Source organism: Hippopotamus amphibius, chromosome 8 (genome assembly GCF_030028045.1).
Source record: "Hippopotamus amphibius kiboko isolate mHipAmp2 chromosome 8, mHipAmp2.hap2, whole genome shotgun sequence".
In the NCBI taxonomy this organism is placed as follows: domain Eukaryota; kingdom Metazoa; phylum Chordata; class Mammalia; order Artiodactyla; family Hippopotamidae; genus Hippopotamus; species Hippopotamus amphibius.
The window spans coordinates 76,704,114-76,716,934 of record NC_080193.1 but is presented as its reverse complement, the minus strand read 5'-3'; the positions used below and the strand labels follow the sequence as shown (position 1 = coordinate 76,716,934).

The following is a 12,821-nucleotide window of genomic DNA, read 5'->3' as shown; positions in this document are numbered from 1 at the left end:
TTGGCTGTTCTGGGTCCTTATTATGGGGATCAGCTTATCCATTTCTGTACCCCCGAAAGAAAAAGGAGCATAGAATAGGGATTGCATTAAAACTTTAGATCAATTTGGGGTTATTGTCATTAAATCTTCCAAACCATGAACATGGGATAGCTTTTCATTTATTAGATCTTTAATTTCTTTCAATGATGTTTTGCATACTAAAAAGTATACAAGGCTTACACTATTTTGTTAAATTTGTTCCTAAGTGTTTCTTTTTGATGTTATTACAAATGAAATTTTCCTAATTTTATTTTCAGATTCTTAATTGCTAATATATGGAAATAAAATTGATGTTTATATAAAAATCATGTATATTGTAACCTTGCAGAACTCATTTTTTAGCTCTAATAGTTTTTTGTAGATACCTTAGGATTTTCCATATTTAGATCATGTCATCTGCAAATAGAGATGGTTTTACTCCTTCCTTTCCAATCTGGATGACTTTTATTTCTTTTTCTTACTCAGTTACTCTGGCTAGAAATTCCAATACAATGTTGAATAGAAGTGGCAGCAGTGGACCTCCTTGATTTGTTCTTGATCTTAGGGGGAACCATTCAGTCTTACCACATTAATTATAATGTGGTCTTGGCGGGGCTGGGGGGTGTTGTAAATGTCTTCTATCAAGATCAAGGCAGTTCCTTCTGTTCCTAGTTTATTGAGTGCTCTTCTCATGAATGCTGTTGGATTTTAAGTGGTTTTAGTGTGTCTGTGATTTTTGTCCTTTATTAATATATTACATTGACTTTACATGTTGAACCAACCTTGCATTCTTGATTATGACGTGGGATTCTTTTTATGTTGCTAGATTTGGCTTGCTAGTGTTCTTTTGAGGATTTTTGCATCTGTATTTCTAAGGGATCATGGTCTGTAGTTTCCTTTTGATGTCTTTGTCTGGTTTTTGTTTGAAGATAATACTGGTCCCATGGAACGAGTTTTAGAAAAATTTGTGAAGAATTGGTGTTAATTTTTCTTTAAATGTTGGGCAAATTTACCAGTGAAGCCATCTTGTTCTGTGCTTTTCTTTGTGGGAAGGTTTTGTTTTTTGTTTTTCTGTTTTTTGTTTTTTTCTTTAAAATTATTAATTCAGTCTCTTTGTCTATTGAACTTTTCTTTCTTCTTAGGTCAGCTTCAGTAGTTGGTATCATCCTATAAATTTGTTCTTTTTATCTTGGTTCTCTAATTTGTGGGCATACGTTGTTCATAGTATTCCCTTATAATTCTTTTTATTTCGGTAAAGTTAGTAATAATGTATTTTCTTTCTTTTGTGAGTTTAATAACTTGAATTTTCTTTTTTTTCTTGGTCCACCTAGCTAAAGGTTTGTCAACTTTGCTGATCTTTTCATATAACCAACTTTTGGGTTTGTTTGTTTATTTTCTCTTTATCTCTAATTCATTTATTTCTGCTCCAGTCTTTTTTCTTTCCTTCCTTGCCTGCTTGCTTGAGTTTAGTTTTCTCTTCTTTTGCTAGTTTTTTAATGTGCAATTTGTTACTGAGTTCGGATCTTTTTACTTTTTTCTATAGGTATTTACAAGTATAAATTTACCTCTAAGCATTGCTTTAGTTGCATCTCATATATTTTGGTAGGTTGTGCTTTCTTCATTCATCTCAAAATTTTTTTTATTTCTCTTGTGATTTCTTCTTTGACCCATTGGTTGTTTAGGAATGTAATCTTTAATTTCCATATATTTGTGAATTTTCCAAGTTTCTTTTTGTTATTAATTTTGAATTTAATTCCATTTTGGTTGGTGATTTCAACCTTTTGAAATTTATGGAAACTTGTTTTATGGCCTGGAGAATGCTCCATGTACACTTGAAAAGAATATGCATTCTGCTGTTGTTAGGTGGGGTGTTGTAAAGATATCTTTTAAATCTAGTTGGTTGATAGTATTGTTCAAATCATCTGTTTCCTTTTGATTTTCTGTATAATTGTTTTCTCTGTTATTGAAAGCTAGGTATTGATGTCTCCAACTGTTATGATTGAAATGTGTATTTCTACCTTCAGTTTGGCCAATTTTTGCTTCATATATTAGTTGTTAGGTGCATATATGTTTATAATTGTTAGAGCTTCTGGATGGATTGACCCTATTATCATTATAAAGTGTCCTTTTGTCTCTAGTAACACTTTTTATCTTGAAATCTATTTTGCTATTAGTTTAGCTACTCCAACTCTTTTTTTTATTACTGTTTGCATGATATGTCTGTATCATAAAGCCATAGCTATATCTCTTGCATTTTAAATAATAAAATGTGGAAACTCTGAAAATCAGATCACCTTCCCCACCTCCCTAAGATTTGTTATTGTCACTGTTTTTTATTGTCCTATGTGATTTCACAGAACTAATTCTATAGAGTCTGTATTCTTTGTTGTGTGAAGTCACTAAAGTTTCTGCTCTGCTAGCTTAGTGGTCAGCTAATGAGTGAACAGAGATTTTCTTAAATGCTTGGAACCAGTAGTCTCCAAGCCTTTACTGAGAGCCTCAGTGCATGTGTTGGGACATACCTTCAATGCTCAGACATGCATTTTACAGCTCTGCCTTAGTCTTCACATCCTGCTGTACACAGCTTCAAGGTCAGCCAGAGGTGAGAGCTTAAGGCCTTATCTGGTCTCTCTTGGACATGTGCACAGTGTTATGCATGTGTGTGGCTGTCTCAACCCCCAGGAATATATTATGCCTTTGCAAAGACCTCTGTGGACACCTTATCCCCTAGCTTTAACTTTTAACTTTTTTGGTTAGCCTTTTATTTTTCAACTGTTATCACTGCCTCAGAGATCTGTGGTGTTAAATAATTGCTGCTGATTGTTTTTGACAAGCACCCCTGGAGCTATAAGGCTTTTGCACAAGAGCAAGGTATGAGTCAGGTCAGAGTAATATGAATGGGGTTTTTCAGGGAACTGTCTGACGGCTCCCATAAAGACAGGAATGCAGATTTTGGTGTGCTTCTAAACCTGTTCTGCCCCCTCCAGTGGCTGCTAGGCTGCTGGTTTCACCAGGATTGGAAAGCTGTTGGTTTTCAAGGCTACTTCAGAGCTGGGGAGAGGGACATGGGAATAAGGCAAGTAAAAACTTACAAAGCTCACTATTTTAATTGAAATTCATCCATTTCTCTTGAATAAATGTACATCAGATTTTTACAGGCCTTCGGTTAATTTCCAGAATTATGAAAAGGTTGAATTTAACAATTTTACCAATATTATTAATGCTTATATGCAGTAGTGGCTTTTCAGAGGTCCATATTTCATCAGTCCCACTGGTGTCACTTTAAAATCTCTTCACTTTTTAATGCAAGGGTTGGAGCTAAAAGAAGACAATTTCCAGCAGAAAGTTTTGGGAAACAAACAAGCCCCCACTGAAGATAACAGAGAGAGGGGAAAGAAAGATAGAATTTGCAAATAAAAGCCATGAGAAGTAAATAATTATATGGGCAAGTCGTTCTTAAGATTTAGAAATATTGGGTAGCTTGACATTCATATCAGTGCAGTGAAATGATCAACTTTATTCAAAATAGGAAAAGAGGGGAATAAATTTCTTAGCTTTCTGTGCAGTATCTTGTTCTACACTTAACCCTTCATCTTTTCCCAAACCATTTTACTCTGTGATAGTTCTATATCTTGCCCATGCCCTGTACTGCATTTCATCCAATTTTCAGGGCCCATCTTAACTGCTGTGAAGCTTCTGCCATCTCACTCTGTAAATTAATTATCCCCCACTCTTCTTTCCCTTGACCATTTGTTCATACCTATATTAGAGCACTTGGCATACTGTGTTTCTAACTTATCTGTGTTTCTAACTTCCCGATGGATAGCAGAGTCCTCAAGAACAAGGGCTAGGTCTTACTTGCCTTTCTATTTCTAGACGCTAACTCAGTATTTGGCATATAATAAATCATATATGTAAATAAATATAGGATAAAAGAAGGGAGAAAAAGAAAAAGGACAAAGAAGGTTTTATTTAGAAGTTTGCAGAATATATGTTAATTTATTCAGTATAATATGTTTTTAAGCAAGGGTAGGATTCATTCCTGTTTCTTTTTGATATTCCTGGGAAAAAGAATATAGATAAAACACAGTCCAGTACCTTCAAAGAAGTTTCTGTTTAAGATGTTTTCCTACCTAATTTTCACGCAAGAATAAAATGTTAAAATTACTATAATAAAATGAGGCACAACTTCTGTTCCTGACACAGAAGGAATATATCTGTTCTTCCTGGCCCTTCCTCTTACAACTAAAAGCATGGACAAAACACAGCAAACAAGCATAGGAAGATTCAGAAAGGAGGGGAAAAGAAGGTGGATTGCCTAGAGGTCTCAGGACTTGAGGAAAAGCATGCCAGTGATCCCCTGGTTTTCTTATTGTCTTCTACACATCCTAGATAGGGTACTATAGAAATTGCCAACCTGGAATGGCCAAAAAGCAAAATAAAAATAATCTCCAAGGAAAAATAATCTCCAAGAGAAAAAATAATCTCCAAAGGAAAAATAATCTCCAAGAGAAACCTTTATCCTCTAGCCAAAAGACCTAGAAAAAGGTGGTCTATCAACAATTTTAGCAATGCTTACCATACTCTAGCCAAATACCAATGGAGAAGACAGACAGACAGACAGACAGACAGACAGACACACGCACACACACACACACACACCCCCATGGTTTCTGTGGGGCTGAGCAACGTTAATATTCTACACCGTTTCCTGAAATCATGCAGCAATGCTCCAGTTCCCCCCACTTGTTAATGTCTGTGGAACCATGCCGTGACTTAATTTTCCATTCTGTCTGCCACGTGCAGGTGACACTCTGATTCCTACTTTGGGAAAAGTCTGCAGACCTGAGCAGGGAGCTAGTCTTGCACCCCCTGCACAGGAAAAGCAGTTGGTGGTGCTCTAATTCCCCTGTCAGAGTAGTGTCAGTGGTACTAAGTAAGGGACTCTTCCTCCTTCCCCTTCTCAGTGGAAGCAGGCATGCTCGAATTTTCCTACTGTGATAGCATCACTGGGGCCAAGCAGGGAGTTGACCCATTTCCCATCCAGTGGAGGCAGATTGTGTTCTGTTTCCTCTGCATGCGTAGCATTGGCAGAACTGAGAGTGGAGCTTATCTTCTATCCCTTGTCCAGCAAAAGTAGGTAGTTTTCCAACTGTCCCCTGAGAGTAGTACCACCAGGTTCCTGTGGTGAGATGAGCCTCCATCCCTGCATGGCAGCAAAGAGACTTGGTGGGTCAGGGCTGATCACCACAATGAAGTGGCAGGAGAGGGATAGTTGGCACTGACCTACTTCCCTCTCCTAGTGTCAATAGCAATTTGAGCTTCTGCCCCCAAACTGTAGTGACAAAGCAGTATATATCAGACTTTAGCTTTTCCTCTTCCTGGTGGCAGTGGAGCTTAATGGTGAGCTAAGCTTATACCCATAATTGGAGGCAGTGAAATAGTGTGAATTGGTGCCCATCTTTCACTGGGAAGATGTCAGCGGGGCTGAAAGGAGAGCTGAACTGCTACCTACCATCTGCAGTGAGACACTGTGCGTTAGCACTTCACTTTTGCTGAACTGGTAGCAACAGGACCCCGCAGGAAGCTGAACATGCACACCTGGCCCTTGTACTACACCTCTGTAGGGAACTGCTTACTTAAAAAAAAAGATTATAGGATCCAGACTCTCATAGTGTAATATCCAAAATGTCTAGGATGCAGCTGAAAATCATTCATCATAACAAGAACCAAGAAGATCGGGCTTCCTAGGTGGCGCAGTGGTTGAGAATCTGCCTGCCAATGCAGGGGACACGGGTTCGATCCCTGCTGCAGGAAGATCCCACATGCCGCGGAGCTAAGCCCGTGTGCCACAACTATTGAGCCTGCGCTTTAGAGCCCGTGAGCCACAACTATTGAGCCCATGTGCTGCAACTACTGAAGCCCACGAGCCTAGAGCCCGTGCTCTGCAACAAGAGAAGCCATGGCAATAAGGAGCCCGTGCACCGTAATGAAGAGTGGCCCCCACTCACCGTGACTAAAAAGAAAGCCCGTGCACAGGAATAAAGACCCAACACAGCCAATAAAATAAATAAAAAATTAAAAAAAAAAAAGAACCAAGATCACAACATGAATGAGAAAAGATAGTTGCCATCAACACCAAGATGAATCAGATGTTGCGATTATCTGACAAGGATTTTAAAGCAATCTTTATGAGAGTGCTTTAACTAATTATAAATTCTCTTAAAACATGAAAAAATAGAAAATCTCAGCAAAGAAGAGATTTTTTAAAATAACCAAATGGAAAATATTAAAGTGAAAAATACTATCACCAAAATATAAAACTATCCAGAGATCAATATTGGATCAGAGATGACAGGATAGAATTAGTGAGCTTGAATACAGAACAACAGAATTACCTAATCTCAGCAACAAGAACTTATGGGGTAATAATAAAAGAGCTAACATTTGTACCACTGGATTCCCAAAATGAGAGGAGAGAGTGAATGAGACTGGAAAGCAGTCAAAGAAATAATGGCTGATAACGTGCCAAATTTGGCCAAAGACAAGCCCACAGATTCAATAAGCTGAGCATACCCCATAAAGAAAAGCACACTCCTCCTGTGTGTCCTCTGCTCTCGATACTTGACTACAGTACTACTTCGCTTCTGACACCAGATGTGTGTGTTTTCCACACATCAAACAGTTCTGCAACACCCACTAGGTGTCTTGTAGTTAACTCAGCTCTGACACTATCGACTAGATTACTGGTTTATTATGAAATGATATAGCTCAGGAACATCCAAATGGAAAAGATGCACAAGGAAGGTATGTGGAAAGGGAGTGCAGAGCTTCTATGCCCTCTTTGGGTATGCCGTCTTCCTGGCACCTCCACATGTACACCAACCCAGAAGCTCTCTGAACCTCATCCTGTTGGGTTTTTCTGGGAGCTTCATTACATAGACATGATTAATTGAATCATTGGCTATTGGTGGTTGAACTCAATCTTCAGCCATTCTCTCCCCTCCTCTGAGGTTGGGGGGATAGGGCTAAAAGTTCCAGCTCTCTAATCACATGGTTGGTTCCTCTGACAACCAGCACCCTGTCCTTAAATGGTTTCCAGAACTCATCTCATTAACATAAACTCAGGTGTGCTTGAAAGAGATTTGTTATGAAGACCAAAAGACACTTTTATTATTATTATCATTCAGGAAATTCCAAGGGTTTTAGGAGCTCTGTGCCAGAAACAAGAATGAAGACCAAACATATACTTACTATAAGTCACAATATCACAATCCCAAACAGCATAAACCCAAAGAAACTGATGCCAACACATATCATTTTAAACATCTGAAAACTAAATTTGAAGAAAGAGTCTTCAAAGTAAGAGAAAGGATGCATTACTTTTAGGGGAACAGCAATTCAAATGGTAGTAGGTAGTTTCTCATTTGAAACCATAGAGGCCAGAATGAAATGGCACAATATTTTTCAAGTACTAAAAGAAAACAGCTGTTGACCATGAATTCTATTTCCATCAAAAAATATCCTTCAGGAATGAAGAGGAAATAAAAAATTCTCAGAGAAAAGGAAGTTAGGAGATTCTGTTGCTAGACAAATTATTCTGAAAGGATAACTAAAGAAAGTTCTCTAAACAAAAAGGAAATGATAGCATAAGGCTTGGAGTTTCAGAATGGAAAGAAGAACATCAGAATGAGTAAAAATAGGAGCAAATATAAACTATCCCCTTCATGAGTTTCTTAAGTCATAAATTATAATACCAACTAATGTAGTGATCATTGTTATATGGAAAAAATACTTAAGATAATTATACTTAGGATATGGAGAGGATAAAGGAAGCTAAGTGGAATTAAGGTTTCTGCACCTCACTCAAAGTAATGAAATGTTGATACTGGTAGACTGTATAACTTTAACCCCTAAAATATTAATGATTGTCTTTAATGTAAATGTTCTAAATACACCAATTAAAAGGCAGAGATTGGTGGGATGGATTTTTAAAAAATGATATAACATTTGGAGGTCTACAACAAACTCATTTCAAATACTATAACATAGGTAGGTTTAAAGCAAAAGGATGAAAAAAAGATATGCCATGCAAATATTAATTTAGAAAATCAAGTGTCTATATTATTATCACATAAGGTAGACTTCAGGACAAAGAAAATTGCTAGAGACAAAAAGGGACTTTAATATTTAAAGGATCATTCCACCTAGAAGACATAATGATCTCAAATATATATGCACCCAACAATTGAGTCTCAAATTACATGAAGCAAAAACTGTGATAGGGCTGAAAGGAGAAATAGATCCACAATTATATTTGGGTACTTGAACACCTTTATCAGAAAATCAGCATTGATACACAAATCTGAACAACACAATCAACAGGATCTAATTGAGATATGCATATAGAACATTCCACCCAACAATAGCAAAATACATTTTTTTTTTATTGGCATGGTGGAGTATTTACCAGGATGAACCATATCTTGAGTCATAAAAAAAACCTCAGCAAGTATAAAAGAAACGACATCATGCAGAATATGTTTTTTAACCACATAGAAACAAACTAGAAATGCATAACAGAAGGGCAACATGAAAATCTCTAGGCCTTTGGAAAATAAACAGTACACTTCTAAATAGTCCGTTGGTCAAAAAGGAAGTCTCAAAGAAAAATTTTTAAAAATACTTAGAACTGAATGAAAATGAAAATATATCAAAATATTTGAGATGTAGTTAAAGCAGTGTTGAGAGGGAAATTTATAGCTCTGAATGCTTACATCAAAAAGAGGAAAGGTCTCAAATCAATTATCTAAGTACTTACCTCAAACACCTATAGAAAGAAGAGAAAAAAAAAAACATAAGTAGAAAAAATAAAGAGTGGAAATCAATAAAATTAAAAATAGGAAAAAATAAAGTCAAACAAGAAACTTGTTTTTTGAAAAAAATCAATAAAATTGATAAACCTTTAGCAAGGCTGACAGATAAACAGGAAAGACACAAATCACGTTAGGAATGAAACAGGGGACATCATTACAGATATTGCAGCTTAAAAGAATTGTAAGGGAATACTACAAGAAGTTTGTAAATCAAGAGCCTTATCAAGAAGTTCATAAATTCTACAACTTAGAAGAAATGGACCAATTCATCAAAGACTACAAACTACCAAAATTCAACCAAATTGAAATAGACAATCTGCCTAGTCCTATAACCATTAAAAATATTGAATTCATAATGTGAAAGCTCCCTAAAAGGAAATCTCCAGGCCCAGATGGTTTCACGGGAGAATTCTAAAAAATATTTAAAGAAGGATCAATACCAGTTTTATACAGTCTTTTCCAGAAAATAGAATTGGAGGCAACACCTCCCAACTTATTTTATGAAGCCAGTATTATCCTGATACCAAAACCAGACAAAGAGTATATAAAAAAAGGAAAACTATAGACCAGTATCGATGTACCCTCATGAGGTATGCAGATGCAGATGTACTCCACAAAATATTAGCAAATTGAATCCAGCAATTAAAAAATTGTAAACCGTGACCTACTGTTATCTATTCCAGGTGTGAAAAGCTGATTCAACATTCAGAAATCAATGCACCATATACAAAAATTAATGTAAAATGAATCAAACACCTAAACGTAAGAGCTAAAACTAACCATCCTAGGAGAAAACATAGGAGTAAATCTTTTTGACCTTGGATTAGGCAAAGGACACATGATCACAGAAAACAACAGATTAATTTGACTTCATCAAAATTAAAAACCTGTTCTTCAAAGAACACCATCAAAAAAGTGGGGAAAAAAACCCCACAGAATGCGAAAAATATTTGCAAATTATGTATCTAATAAGGGACTTGTATCCAGAATATATAAAGAACTCTTACAACTTAATAGAACTCAGTTTTAATTTTTTTTCTTTAAGAACCTCTATTAAGATACAATTGACATAAAGTAAACTGCTTATATTTAAAGTGTACAATTTGATTTTTTTTTCTTATTAGTAATGTATATATGGCAATCCCAGTCTCCTAATTCATCCCCTCCCCCCCCCCCCCCCCGCGATTTCCCCACTTGGTGTCCATATGTTTAGAACTCAGTTTTCAAATGAGCAAACAATTTGAAGATATACAAATAGCCAATAAGCACATGAAAAAATGCTCAGCGTCATAGGTCATTACGAAAATGCAAACCATAATGAGATAACACTGTACACCCACTAGGATAGCTATAATCAGAAATACAGATAACAAGTGTAAATGAGGATGCAGAGAAATTGAAAACCCTCATATGCTGCTGGTGTGAATGTAGAATGGTGCAGCCACTTTGGAAAACAGTTTGGCATTTCCTTAAGGGGTTAAACGTAGAGGTTATGAGCCATTTGGCTCTTGGAGAATTAAAAACATATCCACCCAGGAACTTGAACATGAATGTTCATAATGGCATTTCCATAATTGCCAAAAAATTGGAAACAACCTGTGTCCATCAACTGTGAATGGATAGAACAATATGTGGTATATTCATTCACTGGAATATTCTTTGGCCATGAAAAGGGATGAAGTACAGATATATGCTACAACATGGATGAACCTTGAAAACATAATGCCAAACAAAAGAAACCAGACATAAAAGGCCACATAGTGTATGATAGGTAAGAAAGTCAATTAGTGGTTGCTAGGGACTATAGGGAAGGGGAAACATGGAGTAACTGCTAATGGTATGGAGTTTCTGTTTCGGGTGATGAAAATATTATAAAATTAGGTAATGGAAATGAGTATATTATACAACTCTTTGCGTACACTAAAAGCCTCTAAATTGTACATTTTATTTATTTTCAATTAGCAATAATCATGCCTTGGATAAACCTCATTGGCTACAATACTGCAACTGCGCAGAGCTTGAATTGTGCATTATGAAAGGGTGAATTTTATGGTGTGTGAATTATATCTCAATAAAACTATTATTAAAAATCAATACATGTAATCTATCATATCAACAGGATAAAAAAATTGAAAATTGTATGATCACATCAGTTATTACAGAAAAGGCATTTGGAAAAAATCCAACACACATTCATACTAAAAACTCTCAGCAAACTAGACAAAGAGAGGAACATCCTCAGCTTGATAAAGATCATCTACAAAAAACCTACAAGGGATAGGCACATAGATTAATGAAACAGAATAGAAAGCTTAGAATTAGTTCCACGCAAATATACCCAATTAATTTTTGAGAGAGGATCAAAAGGAATTCAGTGGAGGAAGGATAGCCTTTCAGGAAGTGGTGTTGGAGGAACTGGGCATACAGAGACAAATGAACCTTGACCTAAACCTCATGCCTTAAGCAAAGATTAATTCAAAATGCATCATGGACTTAAATATAAATTGTAAAACTGTAAAACTTATAGATAAGAGCATAGAGTACTTGCATGATACAAGGTTAGTAAAGAGTTCTTAGACTTGGCACAAAAAGCACAGTCCATATCAGGAAAGATTGATAAATTGGTTCTTATTAAAATGAAAAGTTTTTTTCTTTGAAAGACCCTGTTAAGAGGATGAAAAGATGAACTAGACTGGGAGGAAATATTTGCAAACCACATATTCTACGAAGGACTAGTATCTACAATACATAGAGAACCCTTAAAACTCAACAGTATAAAAGCAATCCAATTAGAAAATGGGCAGAAGCCATGTGCTACAGATGGCAAATGCACAGACAGAAAGATATTTAATATCATTAGCCACTAGACAATGCAAATTAAGTCCACAATGAAATACCAGTACATACCTATCAGAATGGCTAAAAGAAAACGAAAAACCAAAGTTGGTGAGATGTTCCAAGCAATACCAGGTGCTGATGAGCAAGCAGAGAAAGTAATTCATTCACACATTGCTGGTGGAAATGTAAAATGGCATAGCCACAGTGGAAACACTTTTGCAGTTTCTTAAAAAGTTAAACGTAGCCAACCATACAGCCTGGTAATTGCACTCCTGGGCATTTATCCCAGAAAAATGAAAACTTAGGGTTCACACAAAAACTTGTACACAGATTTTCATAGCAGCTTTATTCATAACATTCCCAAACTGGAAACAACCCAGATTTCCTTCCATGGGGGAATGGTTAAACAAGCTGTGGTACATCCACATCATGGAATAATACTCAGCAACAAAAAGGAATGGACTCTTGATATACACAACAACTGCATGAATCTTCAGGAAATATGCTGAATGTAGCCAATCTGAAAGGTTTACATCTGTATGATTCTATTGATATCACTTTTTAGGAAAAACACATTTTGCAAGTGGAGAATAGATTTGTAGTTGCCAGGGACTGAGGGAGGCAGGGTAGGTGGGAGTTGGGTATAATTATTATTAAAAGACAACTTGAAGGATTCTTGAGATGATAATAGTGTTCTCTGTCTTGACTGAGGTGATGCTTATGTGAACCTACACATGTGATAAAATTGTTGAGAACTTCATAAGTACAAGTAACAATGGGAAATCTAAATAAGGTCAGTGCGTTGTATCAATATCAACATTCTGGTTTTGGTATTGTACTATAATTTTGTAAAATTTTACCATTGGAAATTAGGTAAAAGGTAGATAGCATCTGTCTATTCTTTCTTCCCATTATGTATTAATCGACAATTATCTCAAAATTAAAGTTTAAATTTTCTTTAAAAAAGAGGCATCAGGTGAACAGAGACAAGAAAGTAATTAATTTTGGAGAAGGAAACTTTAAAGCCAGGTAACCTTTGAACTTGGTCATGAGGGATGAAGAGGATTTCCACAGGCTTTTGTCTTATTA

At 36.1% G+C, this 12,821-nt stretch overlaps 1 protein-coding gene and 1 pseudogene across 10 annotated transcripts in view; one reads left to right on the top strand and one right to left on the bottom strand.

Moving 5' to 3' along the window:
- The window catches only part of LOC130859023 (DIS3-like exonuclease 2), a 386,474-nt gene that overhangs the window by 205,443 nt on the left and 168,210 nt on the right, over positions 1 to 12,821 (top strand). The window lies entirely within an intron of this gene.
- Positions 10,783 to 10,913, bottom strand: LOC130859770 (U4 spliceosomal RNA; annotated as a pseudogene).